We start from the raw sequence: 19,067 nt of genomic DNA, 5'->3' as shown, positions 1-19,067 counted from the left end.
AATAGAAATAAGAAAAAGATTTTGAAAATAAATTTTGAAAATTTCAAAATTATGAAAGAAAAAATGAAAAAGATTTGATTTTTGAAAAAGATTTGAAAAAGATAGAATTTTTTAAATTGAAAATTTGATTTGACTCATAAGAAACAACTAGATTTTAAAATTTTTTGAAAAAGTCAACTCAAATATTCGAATTTTATGAGAAGAAAAAGGGAAAGATATTTTTTTGATTTTTGAATTTTTTATGATGAAAGAGAAAAACAATGAAAAGACTCAAAACATGAGAATCATGAATCAAATCACACAATGCATGCAAGAACACTTTGAATGTCAAGATGAACACCAAGAACTCTTTGAAGATCAAGATGAACACCAAGAACTATTTTTGGAAATTTTTAAGAAAATAATAACATGCAAGACACCAAACTTAGAAATTTTCAAACTTTAGACACTAACAAATTGAAAATGCATATGAAAAACAAGAAAAGACACAAAACATGAAAATGCAAAGACCAAACAAAGAAATTCATCAAGAACAACTTGAAGATCATGAAGAACATAATGCATGAATTTTTCAAAAATTTTTAGGAAATTAAAAAGATGCAATTGACACCAAACTTAACAATTGACACTAGACTCAAACAAGAAACACAAAATTATTTTTGGTTTTACGATTTTTATTAAATTTTTTTTGTATTATTTTTTTTCGAAAATTAATTGGAAAAAGAAAAATAAGGACTTCAAAATTTCTAATGAGAATTCCAGGAATCATGCAATGTTAGTCTAAAGCTCCAGTCCAGGAATTAGACATGGCTTACTAGCCAGCCAAGCTTTCAGTGAAAGCTCCGGTCCAAAACACTAGACATGGCCAATGGCCAGCCAAGCTTTAGCATATAAATCAGGCATACAACATCTGATCAGATGGGAGTCCACAGACTCTTGTGATGATAAGTTGAAATCTCGGTCCAAAGGATTAGACATGGCTTCACAGTCAGCCAGACTTCAACAGATCATCGTGAAACTCTAGAATTTATTATTAAAAATTCTGAAGCCATAGAATAAATTATTATTTTTTATTTTTTATTTTTTTTGAAAATTTTCAAAAATAAAAAAAATAAAAACAAAAACTTAAAATTAAAATAAAATTACCTAACCTGAGCAACAAGATGAACCGTCAGTTGTCCAAACTCAAACAATCCTCAGCAACGGCGCCAAAAACTTGGTGCACGAAATCGTGATTGTTCATTCCTTGGTAACGGCGCCAAAAAATTGATACGCATGTTCATAATCTTAGTTCTTTTTCACAACTTCGCACAACTAACCAGTAAGTGCACTGGGTCGTCCAAGTAATAAACAGTACGTGAGTAAGGGTCGATTCCACGGAGATTGTCGGCTTGAAGCAAGCTATGGTCATCTTGTAAATCTCAATCAGGCGGATTCAAATGGTTATGGTGAATTGATAATTAAAATATAATTAAAATATAAAATAAGAAAGAGATATTTATGTAATTCATTGGTGAGAATTTCAGATAAGCGTATGGAGATGCTTGTGTTCCTTCTGAACCTCTGGTTTCCTGCTGTCTTATCCAATCATTCATACTCCTTTCCATGGCAAGCTGTATGTTGGGCATCACCGTTGTCAATGGCTACATCCCATCCTCTCAGTGAAAATGGTCCAAATGCGCTGTCACCGCATGGCTAATCATCTGTTGGTTCTTGATCATGCTAGAATAGGATCCAGTAATCCTTTTGCGTCTGTCACTACGCCTAGCACTCGCGAGTTTGAAGCTCGTCACAGCCATCCCTTCCCAGATCCTACTCGGAATACCACAGACAAGGTTTAGACTTTCTGGATCTCAAGAATGGCCGCCAATAATTCTAGCCTATACCACGAAGACTCTAATCGTAGATCAGAAGGCTAAGAGATATGCATTCAAGCTTGTTTTCATGTAGAACGGAAGTATTTGTCAGGCACGCGTTCATAGGTGAGAATGGTGATAAGCGTCACATAATCATCACATTCATCATGTTCTTGTGTGCGAATGAATATCTTAGAGAAGAAATAGGCTTGAGTTGATAGAAAAATAATAGTACTTTGCATTAATTCATGAAGAACAGCAGAGCTCCACACCTTAATCTATGGTGTGTAGAAACTCTACCGTTGAAAATACATAAGAACAAGGTCTAGGCATGGCCGAATGGCCAGCCTCTCTAATCTAAGAACTAAACATCCATAGATTTAAAAGTGGTCAAAAGACTCTGAATACAATAGTAAAAAGTCCTATTTATACTAAACTAATTACTAGGGTTTACAAAAATGAGTAAATGATGCAGAAATCCACTTCCGGGCCCACTTGGTGTGTGCTTGGACTGAGCATTGAAGCTTTCACGTGTAGAGGTCTTCCTTGGAGTTGAATGCCAGTTTTTAACTTGTTTCTGGCGTTTAACGCCAGAATAAGGCAGAAAGCTGGCGTTAAACGCCAGTTTGTGTCATCTAAACTCGGACAATGTATGGACTATTATATATTGCTGGAAAGCTCTGCATGTCTACTTTCCAACGCAATTGAGAGCGCACCATTTGGGTTTTTGTAGCTCCAGAAAATCCATTTTGAGTGCAGGGAGGTCAAAATCCAACAGCATCTGCAGTCCTTCTTCAGTCTCTGAATCAGATTTTTGCTCAAGTCCTTCAATTTCAGTTAGAAAATACCTGAAATCATAGAAAAACACAAAAACTCCTAGTAAAGTCTAGAAATGTGATTTTTATTTAAAAACTAATAAAGATATACTAAAAACTAATCAAATCATACTAAAAACTACTTAAAAACAATGCCAAAAAGCGTATAAATTATCCGCTCATCACTTTTCAGAAGCATTCTCCTTTCCTCTTTTAGTGGCCATCCTAAAGAAGGAAGAAAGAAAATTAACTTCAAGTATAGATAACTAACAATTGGAAGGAAGGAAGTCTAAGTAATAATGAATGCCAAAGGAAAAAGGGGTGTCCTATACATGGTAGCTACAACATGCATGGAAGACATTAAGTAAAATCATGAAGGGAATTCATAACAATTAGATTCAAGAGGGTTAAAAGCATGCAAGTAATAGGCATGAGAAGCATAACTCAAGCATCAATTATTAAATGTACCAAATTAAAGAGCACTTGTATGATGACAATTGTGAATGATAATCTCAATACATGTGGGTTACAAGTGTTGTGAAAAAGAGAGGCATTAAAGTGTAAGAGTAAAATAAAATAGAATTCAAAATGCCATAAGAGCTTTTTCACAAACACTTGGTGTGCAAGTTAAAATAGGAAGTAGAATAATGAATCCAAGTGTATATGTGATGAGCGGATAATTTATACCCTTTTGGCATTGTTTTTACATAGTTTTTAGTATGTTTTAGCTACTTTTTATTATATTTTTATTAGTTTTTGTGCAAAAATCACATTTCTAGACTTTACTATGAGTTTGTGTGTTTTTCTGTGATTTTAGGTATTTTCTGGCTAAAATTGAGGGACTTGAGCAAAAATCTGATTCAGAGGCTGAGAAAGGACTGCAGATGCTGTTGGATTTTGACCCTCCTACACTCGAAATGGATTTTCTTAAGCTACAGAAGCCCAATTGGTGCGCTCTGAATTGCGTTGGAAAGTAGACATCTTGGGCTTTTTAGAAATGTATAATAGTTCATACTTTGCCCGAGATTTTATGGCCTAAACTGGCGTCTAAATGCCAGCCAGAGACCCTTTTCTGGAGTAAAATGCCAGAACTGGCACCAGAACTGGAGTTAAACGCCCGAACTGGCACCCAAGCTGGCGTTTAACTCCAAGCATGGCCCATGCACGTGTAAATCTCAATGCTCAGCCCAAGTACACACTAAGTGGGCCCCGAAAATGGATTTCTGCACTATCTGCACTTAGTTACTTATTTTCTATAAACCCTAGTAACTAGTTTAATATAAATAGCGCTTTTTACTATTGTATTCAAATATACTGGGATACTTTATCATCCTTGGACTTAGAGGCTGGCCATTTGGCCATGCCTAGGTTATTTTCTCTTATGTATTTTCTACGGTGGAGTTTCTACACCTCATAGATTAAGGTGCGAAGCTCTGCTGTTGTTCATGAATTATTGCAAGTACTATTGTTTCTCTTTCAATTCACACTTACTTGTTCTCCAAGATATACTCTCGTACTTAATTCAGTTAAGTCAGAATGAAGGGGTGACCCGTGACAATCACCCACTATCTTTATTACTCGCTTAGCCAAGATCCGCGTGCTTGACAACCACAAGCGGTCTACATGATGTTCAACGTAGTCATTGGACGACAGTCGGAGTATATTCTCTTGGGTTTCTAAGACACATACCGAGTCCGTGAGATTAGGATCTTCGTGGTATAGGCTAGAACCAATTGGCAACCATTCCCCAGATCCGAAAAGTCTAAACCTTGTCTGTGGTATTCCGAGTAGGATCTGGGAAGGGATGACTGTGACGAGCTTCAAACTTCCGAATATTGGGCATAGTGACAGTGTGCAAAAGGATAAGGGTCCTATTTCGACGCTAGTGAGAACCGACAGATGATTAGCCGTGCGGTAGCTGTACCTGGTATTTTTCATCCGAGACGAGAAATCCGACAGTTGATTAGCCGTGCAGAGATCGTACCTGGTATTTTTCATCCGAGAGGATCATACAGCTTGCCATGGAAGGGAGCACGCATGATTGGAAGAAAGCAATAGGAAAGCAGAGGTTCAAAAGCAACAAAGCATCTCCAAAGGCTTATCTGAAATTCCCACCAATGAATTACATAAGTATCTCTATTTTATTTTATGTTTTATTTATCTTTTGATTATCAAAACCTCATAACCAATTGAATCCGCCTGACTGAGATTAACAAGATGACCATAGCTTGCTTCAAGCCGAAAATCTTCGTGGGATCGACCCTTACTCACGTAAGGTATTACTTGGACGACCCAGTGCACTTGCTGGTTAGTTGTGCGGAGTTGTGAAAAATGTGAATCACAATTTCGTGCACCAAGTTTTTGGCGCCGTTGTCGGGGATTGTTCGAGTTTGGACAACTGATGGTTCATCTTGTTGGTTAAATTGGGTAATTTTATTTTATGTTTAAGCTTTTTATTTTTATTTTCGAAAAAAATACAAAAAAATTAATAAAATCATAAAACCAAAAAAAAAAACAAAAAAAATTTGTGTTTCTTTTTTGAGTCTAGTGTCAATTTTAAGTTTGGTGTCAATTGCATGTTTTAATTTTTCTTAAATTTTAGAAAATATATGCATTATGTTCTTCTTTGATCTTCAAGTTGTTCTTGATGATTTTCTTTGTTTAATATTGTGATTTTCTTGTTTTGTGCTTTTTGTTGTTTTTCATATGTATTTTCGAATTCATAGTGTCTAAACATTAAAAATTTTTAAGTTTAGTGTCTTGCATGTCTTTCTTTTCTTAAAAATTTTCAAAAATATGTTCTTGGTGTTCATCATGGTCTTCAAAGTGTTCTTGGTGTTCATCTTGACATTCAAAGTGTTCTTGCATGCATTATTTGATTTGATCTTAATTTCTTATGTCATGTGTCTTTTGGTTGTTTTTCTCTTCCTTCATTAATTCAAAAATCAAAAAATGATATCTTTCCCTTTATTTACTCAAAAATTTCGAAATTTTGGGTTGATTTAGTCAAATTTTTTTAAAATTTAGTTGTTTTTTGGTAGTCAAGTCAAAATTTCAAACTAAAAACTTTATCTTTTCAAATCTTTTTCAAAAATCAAATCTTTTTCATTTTTCCTTTTTATATTTTCGAATTCCTTAAAGAAATTTTCAAAATCTTTTTTTTAATTTTATTTCATATTTTTGAAAAACTTTACTAACAATTAATGCTTTGATTCAAAAATTTCAAGTTTGTTACTTTCTTGTTAAGAAAGGTTCAATCTTTAAATTCTAGAATCATATCTTTTAGTTTCTTGTTTGTCAAGTCATCAACTTTAATTTTCAAAATCAAATCTTTTAAAATTTCTTTTTCAAAATAAATTTCAATCATATCTTTTTCAAAACTTAATTTCAAAATCTTTTTCAAACTTCTTATCTTTTCAAAATTTATTTTTAAATCTTTTTCAATTAACTACTTGACTTTTTTGTTTGATTTTAAAAAGTTTTCTATTTCTTATCTTTTTCAAAACTACCTAACTACTTTTCTCTCTCTCTAATTTTCGAAAACCACTAAACCCTTTTTCAAAATTCTTTTTAATTAACTAATTATTTTAAATTCTAATTTTATTTTATTTCTTTTCTTAAAATTCGAATTCTAACCTATAATTAAAATAAAAACAAAAACATTTTTCTTTTCTTTTAAGTAATATTCGAATACTCTCCCTCCCTCTGTGTTCGAATTCTTCTTATTCTCCTTCTACCTTATTCTTCTATTCTTGCATTCTTCTACTCACATAAAGGAATCTCTATACTGTGACATAGAGGATTCCTCTTCTCTCTTTGTTCTCTTCTTTTTCATATGAGCAGGAACAAGGATAAGAACATTCTTGTTGAAGCTGATCCTGAACCTGAAAGGACTCTGAAGAGGAAGCTAAGAGAAGCTAAAGTACAACACTCTGGAGAGGACCTTACAAAAATTTTCAAAAAAGAAAAAAACATGGCAGCCGAAAATAACAACAATGGTGGAGATGTAAGGAAGGTGCTTGGTGACATGACTGCACCAACATATGACTTCTATGGAAGAATCATCTCAATTTCTTCAATTGGAGCAAACAACTTTGAGCTTAAGCCTCAATTATTTTCTCGAATGCAGCAGAATTGCAAGTTTCATGGACTTCCATTGGAAGATCCTCATCAGTTCTTAGCTGAATTCTTGCAAATCTATGACATTGTTAAGACCAATGGGGTTAATCCCGAGGTCTACAGATTTATGCTTTTCCCCATTGATGTAAGAGACAGAGCTAGGATATGTTTGGACTCACAACCTAAAGAAAGCCTGAACTCTTGGGAAAAATTGGTCAATGCTTTCTTAGCCAAATTCTTTCCACCTCAAAAGTTGAGCAACCTTAGAGTGGAAGTCCAAACCTTCAGACAGAAGGAAGGTGAATCCCTCTTTGAAGGTGGGAAAGATTGATAAACCATTATTTTATGATTTATATTGTGTTTAATTGTGTGGTTTTATCAAAACTTTACCCACTTATTCATATGATAAGCATGTATTTACAATTCCTTTCCAAAATCACTCCATGGTTGAAAACTTGCTTCCTAGAGACCTTTAATTATGTATTTTAATTTTCCTTTATCCCATTCGATGTCGTGATCCGTGTGTTAAGTGTTTCAGGCTTCATAGGGCATGAATGACTTGGAAATTGGAGAGGAAGCTTGCAAAAATGGAAGGAACACAAGAAACCAAGGAGATGACCAGTGATGAGCGGATAATTTATATGCTTTTTGGCATTGTTTTTAGTATGTTTTTAGTATGATTTAATTAGTTTTCATTATATTTTTATTAGTTTTTAATTAAAAATCACATTTCTGTATTTTACTATGAGTTTGTGTGTTTTTCTGTGATTTAAGGTATTTTCTGGCTAAAATTGAGGGACCTGAGCAAAAATCAGATTCAGAGGTTGAAGAAGAACTGCAAATGCTGTTGGATTCTGACCTCCCTACACTCAAAGTAGATTCTCTGGAGATACAGAACTCCAAATGGCGCGCTTCCAATTGCGTTGGAAAGTAGACATCCAGGGATTTCCAGCAATATATAATAGTCCAACTTTGAATAAGGATTGACGACATAAACTGGCGTTCAACGCCAGTTCCATGCTGCATTCTGGAGTCAAACGCCAGAAACAGGTTGCAAAGTGGAGTTCAACGCCAGAAACAGGCTACAAACTGGCGTTCAACTCCAAAAGAAGCCTCTACACGTGTAAAGCTCAATGCTCAGCCCAAGCACACACCAAATAGGCCTCGGAAGTGGATTTCTGCATCATTTACTTATTTCTGTAAACCCTAGTAACTAGTTCAGTATAAATAGGACTTTTTACTATTGTATTTACATCTTTGGATTATCTTTTGATCCTTTGATCACGTTTGGGGGCTGGGCTCTCGGCTATTCCTGGACCTTCTTCACTTAGGTATTTTCAACGGTAGAGTTTCTACTCACCATAGATTAAGGTGTGGAGCTCTGCTGTTCCTCAAAGATTAATGCAAAGTACTACTGTTTTTCTATTCAATTTAACTTATTCCACTTCTAAGATAATCATTCGCACTTCAACATAATGGATGTGATGATCGTGACAGTCATCATCATTCTCAACTTATGAAGGCGTGCCTGACAACCACTTCCGTTCTACCTTAGATTGAATGGATATCTCTTGGATATCTAATACAGGGGACCGAGTCCGAGTTATTGGTGTCTTCGTGGTATAAGTTAGAACCCATGGATGGCCATTCCTGAGATCCGAAAAGTCTAAACCTTGTCTGTGGTATTCCTAGTAGGATCCGGGAAGGGATGGCTGTGACGAGCTTCAAACTCGCGAGTGCTGGGCGTAGTGACAGACGCAAAAGGATAGTAAATCCTATTCCAGTATGATCGAGAACCGACAAATGATTTGCCGTGCCGTGATAGAGCATTTGGACCTTTTTCACTGAGAGGATGGGATGTAGCCATTGACAACGGTGATGCCCTACATAAAGCTTGCCATGGAAAGGAGTAGGATTGATTGGATGAAGACAGCAGGAAAGCAGAGGTTCAGAGGGACGAAAGCATCTCTATACGCTTATCTGAAATTCTCACCAATGAATTACATAAGTACCACTATCCTATTTTATATTTTATTTATTTTCATCCACTATAATTTCTTAATACAATTTAATCCACCTGACTGAGATTTACATGGTGACCATAGCTTGCTTTAAGCCGACAATCTCCGTGGGATCGACCCTTACTCACGTAAGGTTCATTACTTGGACGACCCAGCGCACTTGCTGGTTAGTTGTACGAAGTTGTGAAACAGATATAAGATCATGAACGTGTGTATTGAGTTTTTAGCGCCGTTACCAAGGAATGGAATGATCACGATTTCGCACACCAAGTTTTTGGCGCCGTTGCCGGGGATTGTTCGAGTTTGGACAACTGACGGTTCATCTTGTTGCTTAGATTAGGTAATTTTATTTTAATTTTAAGCTTTTTATTTCTTATTTTCGAAAAAAAAATTTTCTTCAAAAATATTTCAAAAAAAAAAAATTTTCCCTTTGTTTTCAAAAATTATTTTAAAATTTTTAAGAATGAATTCTAAACTTTCAAAATGGTATGCTGAAGTTTGGCTGGCCATCAAGCTTTAGACTAACCTGGTATGATTCTTGGAATCTTGATTGAGGACTTTGAATTCGTTGCTTCCTTTTCCCTATATGTTTTCAAAAAAATAAAAATGTACAAAAATCCAAAAAAATTAATAAAATCATAAAAATCAAAAATATTTTATGTTGTTTGTTTGAGTCTTGAGTCAATTTCTAAGTTTGGTGTCAATTGCATATTTTTATTTTTCTAAAAATTTTTGAGAATTCATGCATTCATAGTTTTCTTCATGATCTTCAAGTTGTTCTTGGTAAGTCTTCTTGTTTGATCTTTATATTTTCTTGTTTTGTGTCTTTTCTTGTTTTTCATATGGATTCTTAATTTGTTAATGTCTAAAGAATAAAAAAATTTTAAGTTTGGTGTCTTGCATGTTTTCTTTTCTTGAAAATTTTTCAAAAATAAGTCTTGATGTTCATCTTGATCTTCAAAGTGTTCTTGGTGTTCATCTTGACATTCATAGTGTTCTTGCATGCATCACATGTTTTGATCCAAAATTTTCATGCATTGAGTCTTTTTGATATTTTTCTCTTTCATCATAAAAAAATTCAAAAATAAAAAATATATCTTTCCCTTTTTCTCTCATAAATTTTCGAAAATTTGAGTTGACTTTTTTTCAAAATTTTTAAAATCTAGTTGTTTCTTATGAGTCAAATCAAATTTTCAATTTGAAAATCTTATCTTTTTCAAAAATCAAATCCCTTTCATTTTTCTTATTTATTTTCGAAAATTTTAAAAATATTTTTCAAAAATTTTTTTCTTAATTTTATCTCATAATTTTCGAAAATATTATCAACAATTAATGTTTTGATTAAAAAATTTCAAGTTTGTTACTTGCTTGTTAAGAAAGATTCAAACTTTAAGTTCTAGAATCATATCTTGTGATTACTTGTGAGTTAAGTCATTAGTTTTGATTTTAAAATTTCAAATCTTTCTCAAACAAATCTCTTTCAATCATATCTTTCTATCATATCTTTTTAAATCATGTCTTTTTCAAAAATTTGATTTTAAAATATCTTTTCTAACTTCTTATCTTCTTATCTTTTCAAAATTGATTTCAAATCTTTTTCAACTAACTAATTGACTTTTTGTTTGTTTCTTATCTTTTTCAAAACCACCTAACTACTCTTCCCTCTCTAATTTTCGAAAATACCTCCCTCTTTTTCAAAAATTCTTTTTAATTAATTAATTATTTTAAATTTTAATTTTAATTTTATTTTTCCTTTAATTTTCGAAAATCATCAACTCCTTTTCAAAAATTATTTTCGAAAACTTCTCTCTCATCTTCTTCTATTTATTTAATTACTTACTAACACTTCTCTTCATCTCATATCTCTGCTCCTATCCTCACCCTTGTGTTTGGATTATCCATTCTTCTTTATATTACATTCTTTTCTTCTTTTACTCACACAAAGGAATCTCTATACTGTGACATAGAGGATTTCATATATTCTTTTCTGCTTTTTCTTCTTTTCCATATGACCAGGAACAAGGATAAGAACATTCTTGTTGAAGCTGATCCTGAACCTGAAAGAACTCTGAAGAGGAAGCTAAGGGAAGCTAAAGCACAACTCTCTGGAGAAAATCTGACAGAAATTTTTGAAAAAGAAGACAACATGGCCGAAAACAATAATAATGCAAGGAGGATGCATGGTGACTTTACTGCATCTAATTCCAATTTACATGGAAGAAGCATCTCCATCCCTGCCATTGGAGCAAACAAATTTGAGCTGAAACCTCAATTAGTTTCTCTGATGCAGTAGAACTGCAAGTTTCATGGACTTCCATCTAAAGATCCTTTTCAGTTCTTAACTGAATTCTTGCAGATCTTTGATACTGTTAAGACCAATGGGGTTGATCCCGAGGTCTACAGGCTTATGCTTTTCCCGTTTGCTGTAAGAGACAGAGCTAGAGTGTGGTTGGACTCTCAACCCAAAGATAGCCTGAACTCTTGGGATAAGCTGGTCACGGCTTTCTTAGCCAAGTTCTTTCCTCCTTAAAAGCTGAGTAGGCTTAGAGTGGATGTTCAAACCTTCAGACAGAAAGAAGGTGAATCCCTCTATGAAGCTTAGGAGAGATATAAGCAACTGACCAAAAAGTGTCCTTCTGACATGCTTTCAGAATGGACCATCCTGGATATATTCTATGATGGTCTGTCTGAATTAGCTAAGATGTCATTGGATACTTCTGTAGGTGGATCCATTCACCTAAAGAAAACGCCTGCAGAAGCTCAAGAACTCATTGACATGGTTGCTAATAACCAGTTCATGTACACTTCTGAGAGGAATCCTGTGAGTAATGGGACGCCTCAGAAGAAGGGAGTTCTTGAAATTGATACCTGAATGCCATATTGGCTTAGAATAAAATATTGACTCAGCAAGTCAATATGATTTCTCAGAGTCTGAATGGAATGCAAGCTGCATCCAACAGTACTCAAGAGGCATCTTCTGAGGAAGAAGCTTATGATCCTGAGAACCCTGCAATATCATAGGTGAATTACATGGGTGAACCCTATGGAAACACCTATAATCCCTCATGGAGAAATCACCCAAATCTCTCATGGAAGGATCAACAAAAGCCTCAACAAGGCTTTAATAATGGTGGAAGAAACAGGTTTAGCAATGGCAAGCCTTTCCCATCATCCACTCAGCAAAAGACAGAGAGTCCTGAGCAGGACCCATCTAGCTTAGCAAATATAGTCTCTGATCTATCTAAGGCCACTCTAAGTTTCATGAAAGAAACAAGGTCTTCCATTAGAAATTTGGAAGCACAAGTGGGCCAGCTGAGTAAAAGGATCACTGAAACCCCTCCTAGTACTCTCCCAAGCAATACAGAAGAAAATCCAAAAGGAGAGTGCATGGCCATTGAAATGACCATCATGGCTGAAACCACAAAAGAGGAGGAGGACGTGAATCCCAGTGAGGAAGACCTCCTGAGACGTCCAGAGATCAATAAGGAGTTTCCCTCTGAGGAACCAAAGGAATCTGAGGCTCATCTAGAGACCACAGAGATTCCATTGAACCTCCTTATGCCATTCATGAGCTCTGATGAGTATTCTTCTTCTGAAGAGAATGAAGATGTTACTGAAGAGCAAGTTGCCAAGTACCTTGGTGCTATCATGAAGCTGAATGCCAAATTATTTGGTAATGAGACTTGGGAAGATGAACTTTCCTTGCTCACCAATGAACTAAGTGATCTGGATCAACTGAGATTGCCTCAGAAGAAACAGGATCCTGGAAAGTTCTTAATACTTTGTACGATAGGCACCATGACCTTTGAGAAGGCTCTATGTGACCTTGGGTCAGGGATAAACCTCATGCCCCTCTCTGTAATGGAGAAATTGGGAATCTTTGAGGTGCAAGCTGCCAGAATCTCACTAGAGATGGCAGAAAACTCAAGAAAACAGGCTTATGGACTAGTAGAGGACATGTTAGTAAAGGTCGAAGACCTTTACATCCCTGCTAATTTCATAATCCTAGACACTGAAAAGGAAGAGGATGAATCCATTATCCTTGGAAGACCCTTCCTAGCCACAGCAAGAGCTGTGATTGATGTGGACAGAGGAGAGTTGGTCCTTCAACTGAATGAGGACTACCTTGTGTTTAAAACTCAAGGTCCTCCTTCTGTAACCATAGAGAGGAAGCATGAAAAGCTTCTCTCAGTACAGAGTCAAACTCTAAGTTTGGTGTTGGGAGGCCTCAGCCAAACTCTAAGTTTGGTGTTGAATCCCCACATCCAAACTCTAAGTTTGGTGTTGGGAATCTATAAAATTGACCTGATCACCTGTGTGGCTCAGTGAGAGCCTACTGTCAAGCTATTGACATTAAAGAAGCGCTTGTTGGAAGGCAACCCAATGTTATTTAATATATTTTATTTTATTTTCTCTTTGTTATTTCATGATTTACTAGGTTGATGATCATGTGGAGTCACAAAAACTACAAAAAAATTCAAAAACAGAATGAAAAATAGCATTGAAAACAGAACACCCTGGAGGAAGGGCTTACTGGCGTTTAAACGCGAGTAAGGAGCATCTAGCTGGCGTTTAACGCCAGAACAGAGCATGAAACTGGCGTTAAACGCTAGAAACAAGCAGCATTCTGGCGTTTAAACGCCAGGAATGCACCCCAAAGGAAAACTGGCGTTCAACGCCAGAAACATGCTGCAGACTGGCGTTGAACGCCCAAAACAAGTATGGAAGTGGCATTTAACGCCAGAAACATGCTGCAATCTGGTGTTAAACGCCAGGATTGCCTACAGAGGGCGTTTACACGCCTAATTGGAGCATGGATGATTAAAGTCCTTGGCCCCACTGGATCTGTAGACCCCACAGGATCTCCTCAGGATCTGTGGACCCCGCAGGATTCCCACCTACTTCTTCTCTCCTCTTCACACCTTTTCATAACTCTCTTCCCCAAATACCCCTCACCAATCAACTCAATCACTCTTTCCCATCACCTCTTCACCACTCACATCCATCCTCTCTTCCCCAAAAACCCCACCTACCTTTAAATTCAAAATAATTTCCCTCCCAAACCCAACCCTAAATGGCCGAACCCTAACCCCTCCCCACTCTTATATAAATCCCTCATTCCTTCTTCATTTTCACACAACACAACCCTCTCTTCTTCCCCTTAGCCGAATCCACCTTCTCCCTCCATCTCCTCCATTTTTCTTCTTCTTCTACTTCTTTCTCTTTCCTTTTGCTCGAGGACGAGTAACCATTTTAAGTTTGGTGTGGTAAAAGCATTGCTTATTGTTTTTCCATAACCATTTATGGCATCTAAGGCCAGAGAAACCTCTAGAAAGAGGAAAGTGAAGGCAATTGCTTCCACCTCTGAGTCATAGGAGATGGAGAGATTCATCTCAAAGGTCCATCAAGACATCTTCTATGAAGTTGTGGCCAAGAAGATAATGATCCCTGAGGTTCCTTTCAAACTCAAGAAGAGTGAGTATCCGGAGATCCAACTTGAAATCCAAAGAAGAGGTTGGGAAGTTCTCACCAACCCCATTAAACAAGTCAGGATCCTAATGGTTCAAGAGTTCTATGCAAATGCATGGATCACAAGGAACCATGATCAAAGTGTGAACCCGAATCCAAAGCATTGGCTTACCATGGTTCGGGGAAAATACTTAGATTTCAGTCCGGAAAATGTAAGGCTGGCGTTCAACTTGCCAATGATGGAAGAAAATGCACGCCCCTACACTAGAAGAGTCAACTTTGATCAAAGGTTGGACCAAGTCCTCATGGACATATGTGTGGAAGGAGCTCAATGGAAAATTGACTCAAAGGGCAAGCCGGTTCAACTAAGAAGGCTTGACCTCAAACCAGTAGCTAGAGGATGGTTGGAGTTCATTCAACGCTCAATAATTCCTACTAGCAACCGGTCTGAAGTTACTATAGACCGGGTCATCATGATCCATAATATCATGATTGGGGAGGAAGTGGAAGTTCATGAGATTATACCTCAAGAACTCTACAAGGTGGCTGACAAGACCTCTACTTTGGCAAGGTTAGCCTTTCCTCACCTCATTTGCCACCTCTGCAATTCGGTTAGAATTGACTTAGAGGGAGACATCCTCATTGAAGAGGATAAGCCCATCACTAAGAAAAAGATGGAGCAAACAAGAGAGCATGGACCTCAACATGAGCATGAGAAAAGTCCTCACCATGAAATCCCTGAGATGCCTCATGGGATGCACTTTCCTCCACAAAACTATTGGGAACAAATCAACACTTCCCTAGGTGAATTAAGTTCCAACATGGGACAATTAAAGGTGGAACATCAAGAGCACTCCATCATCCTCCATGAAATTAGAGAAGATCAAACAGCTATGAGGGAGGAGCAAGAAAGACAAGGAAGAGACATAGAGGAGCTCAAAAGCACCATTGGTTCTTCAAGCAGAGGAAGACGCCACCCTCACTAAGGTGGACTCATTCCTTAATCTCCTTGTTTATTTATTTTCCTATTTTTTGATTTTTATGCTTTATGTTTGTTTATGTTTTTGTCTTCATGATCACTAGTATTTAAGTGTCTATGCCTTAAAGTTATGAATGTCCTATGAATCCATCACCTCTCTTGAATGAAAAATGTTTTAATTACAAAAGAACAAAAAGTACATGGTTTCGAATTCATCCTTAAAACTAGTTTAATTATTTTGATGTGGTGACAATACTTTTTGTTTTCTGAATGAATGCTTGAACAGTGCATATGTCTTTTGAATTTGATGTTTAAGAATGTTAAATATGTTGGCTCTTGAAAGAATGATGAACAGGAGAAATGTTATTTGATAATCTGAAAAATCATAAAAATGATTCTTGATGCAAGAAAAAGCAGTGAATACAGAAAGCTTGCGAAAAAAAATGGCAAAAAAAAATAGAAAAAAGAAAGAAAGAAAGCAAGCAGAAAAAGCCAAAAGCTCTTAAAACCAAAAGGCAAGAGCAAAAAGCCAGTAACCCTTAAAACCAAAAGGCAAGGGTAATAAAAAGGATCCAAGGCTTTGAGCATCAGTGGATAGGAGGGCCTAAAGGAATAAAATCTTGGCCTAAGCGGCTAAACCAAGCTGTCCTTAACCATATGCTTGTGGCGTGAAGGTGTCAAGTGAAAACTTGAGACTGAGCGGTTAAAGTCAAGGTCCAAAGCAAAAGAAGAGTGTGCTTAAGAACCCTGGACACCTCTAATTGGGGACTTTAGCAAAGCTGAGTCACAATCTGAAAAGGTTCACCCAGTTATGTGTCTGTGGCATTTATGTTTCCGGTGGTAATACTGGAAAACAAAGTGCTTAGGGCCACGGCCAAGACTCATGAAGTAGATGTGTTCAAGAATCAACATACTAAACTAGGAGAATCAATAACACTATCTGAATTCTGAGTTCTTATAGATACCAATCATTCTGAACTTCAATGGAGGAAGTGAGATGCCAAAACTATTCAAGAGGCAAAAAGCTACAAGTCCCGCTCATCTGATTGGAGCTATGTTTCATTGATATTTTGGAATTTATAGTATATTCTCTTCTTTTTATCCTATTTGATTTTCAGTTGCTTAGGGACAAGCAACAATTTAAGTTTGGTGTTGTGATGAGCGGATAATTCATACGCTTTTTGGCATTGTTTTTAGTTTGTTTTTAGTATGATTTAGTTAGTTTTCAATATATTTTTATTAGTTTTTAATTAAAAATCACATTTCTAGACTTTACTATGAGTTTTTGTGTTTTTCTGTGATTTCAGGTATTTTCTGGCTAAAATTGAGGGGCCTGAGCAAAAATCAGATTCAGAGGTTGAAGAAGGACTGCAGATGCTGTTGGATTCTAACCTCCCTGCACTCAAAGTAGATTTTCTTGAGCTACAGAACTCCAAATGGTGCGCTTCTAATTGATTTGGAAAGTAGACATCTAGGGCTTTCCAGCAATATATAATAGTCCATACTTGGAATAAGGATTGATGACATAAACTGGCGTTCAACGTCAGTTCCATGCTGCATTCTAGAGTCAAACGCCAAAAACAGGTTGCAAAGTGGAGTTCAACGCCAGAAACAGGCTACTGGTGCACGAAATTGTGATCATGAACAATGGCGCCAAAGACTTGGAGCTCTCAAACGTGAATCACACTTTGTCACAATTCCGCACAAGTAACCAGCAAGTGCACTGGGTCGTCCAAGTAATAAACCTTACGTGAGTAAGGGTCGATCCCACGGAGATTGTTGGCTTGAAGGAAGCTATGGTCATCTTGTAAATCTCAGTCAGGCGGATTCAAATGGTTATGGAGTTTAAGGTGATGAAAATAAACATAAAATAAAGATAGAGATACTTATGTAATTCATTGTTGGATTTCAGATAAGCGTATGAAGATGCTTTGTTCCCCTTGAACCTCTGCTTTCCTATTGCCTTCTTCCAATCATTCATACTCCTTTCCATGGCAAGCTTTATGTTGGGCATCACCGTTGTCAATGGCTATATCCCGTCCTCTCAATGAAAATGGTCCTGATGCTCTGTCACAACATCGGCTAATCAGCTGTCGGTTCTCGATCATGTCGGAATAGGATCCATTGATCCTTTTGCGTTTGTCACACGCCCCACAATCGCGAGTTTGAAGCTCGTCACAGTCATCCCTTCCCAGATCCTACTCGGAATACCACAGACAAGAATGGCCGCCAATAATTCTAGCCTATACCACGAAGGTTTCAATCTTAGATTAGAAACCCAAGAGATACGCATTCAAGCTTGTTTGCATGTAAAACGGAAGTGGTTGTCAGTCACGCGCTCATAGGTGAGAATGATGATGAGTGTCACGGATCATCACATTCATCAAGTTGAAGAATGAATGAATATCTTGAAGAAGAAATAGACTTGAGTTGAATAGAAAAACAATAGTACTTGTATTAATTCATGAAGAACATCAGAGCTCCACACCTTAATCTATGGTGTGTAAAAACTCCACCGTTGAAAATACATAAGAACAAGGTCTAGGCATAGCCGTGAGGCCACCCCCCAAACGTGAAAAGGTCTATCAAAAGTATGAGTCAAAGATGAAAATACAATAGCAAAAGGTCCTATTTATAGAAAACTACTAGCCTATGGTTATAGAAATTGGTAATTAATGCAGAAATCTTCTTCCGGGCCCACTTGGTGTGTGCTTGGGCTGAGCATTGAAGCTTCCATGTGTAGAGACTTTTCTTGGAGTTAAACGCCAGCTTTTGTGCCAGTTTGGGCGATTAACTCCAGCTTTTGTGCCAGTTTTGGAGTTAAACGCCAGAATTCTTGGGCTGACATGGAACGCCGGTTTGGGCCATCAAATCTCGGGCAAAGTATGGACTATTATATATTGCTGGAAAGCCCAGGATGTCTAATTTCCAACGCAATTGAGAGCGTGCCAATTGGGCTTTGTAGCTCCAGAAAATCCACTTTGAGTGCAGGGAGGTTAGAATCCAACAGCATCTGCAGTCCTTTTTCAGCCTCTGAATCAGATTTTTGCTCGGGTCCCTCAATTTCAGCCAGAAAATACCTGAAATTACAGAAAAAAACACAAACTCATAGTAAAGTCCAGAAGAGTGATTTTTATTTAAAAACTAATAAAAATATAATAAAAACTAATTAAAATATACTAAAAACATACTAAAAACAATGCCAAAAAGCGTATAAATTATCCGCTCATCACAACACCAAACTTAAATTGTTGCTTGTCCCCAAGCAACTGAAAATCAAATAGGATAAAAAGAAGAGAATATACAATGAATTCCAAAAATATCTATGAAGATCAGTATTAATTAGATGAGCGGAGCTTTTAGCTTTTTGCTTCTGAACAGTTTTGGCATCTCACTTTATTCCTTGAAGTTTAGAATGATTGGCATCTATAGGAACTCAGAATCCAGATAGTGTTATTGATTCTCCTAGTTAAGTATGTTGATTCTTGAACACAGCTACTTTATGAGTCTTGGCCATGGCCCTAAGCACTTTGTTTTCCAGTATTACCACCGGATACATAAATGCCACAGACACATAACTGGGTGAACCTTTTCAGATTGTGACTCAGCTTTGCTAGAGTCCCCAATTAGAGGTGTCCAGGGTTCTTAAGCACACTCTTCTTTTTGCTTTGGACCTCGACTTTAACCGCTCAGTCTCAAGTTTTCACTTGACACCTTCATGCCACAAGCACATGGTTAGGGACAGCTTAGTTTAGCCGCTTAGGCCAGGATTTTATTCCTGTGGGACCTCCTATCCACTGATGCTCAA

At 36.7% G+C, this 19,067-nt stretch overlaps 1 non-coding gene across 1 annotated transcript; it reads right to left on the bottom strand.

Moving 5' to 3' along the window:
• Positions 1-11,350: 11,350 nt before the first annotated feature.
• Positions 11,351-11,458, bottom strand: LOC148552768 (small nucleolar RNA R71). The gene has a single exon (XR_015893856.1). It is a non-coding gene; the product is annotated as a small nucleolar RNA R71 (small nucleolar RNA).
• Between the last annotated feature and the right edge of the window lie 7,609 nt (positions 11,459-19,067).

Source organism: Arachis ipaensis, chromosome B7 (assembly GCF_059453495.1).
Source record: "Arachis ipaensis isolate K30076 ecotype BB chromosome B7, ASM5945349v1, whole genome shotgun sequence".
NCBI lineage: Eukaryota > Viridiplantae > Streptophyta > Magnoliopsida > Fabales > Fabaceae > Arachis > Arachis ipaensis.
This window is presented reverse-complemented; position numbering and strand designations above follow the sequence as displayed.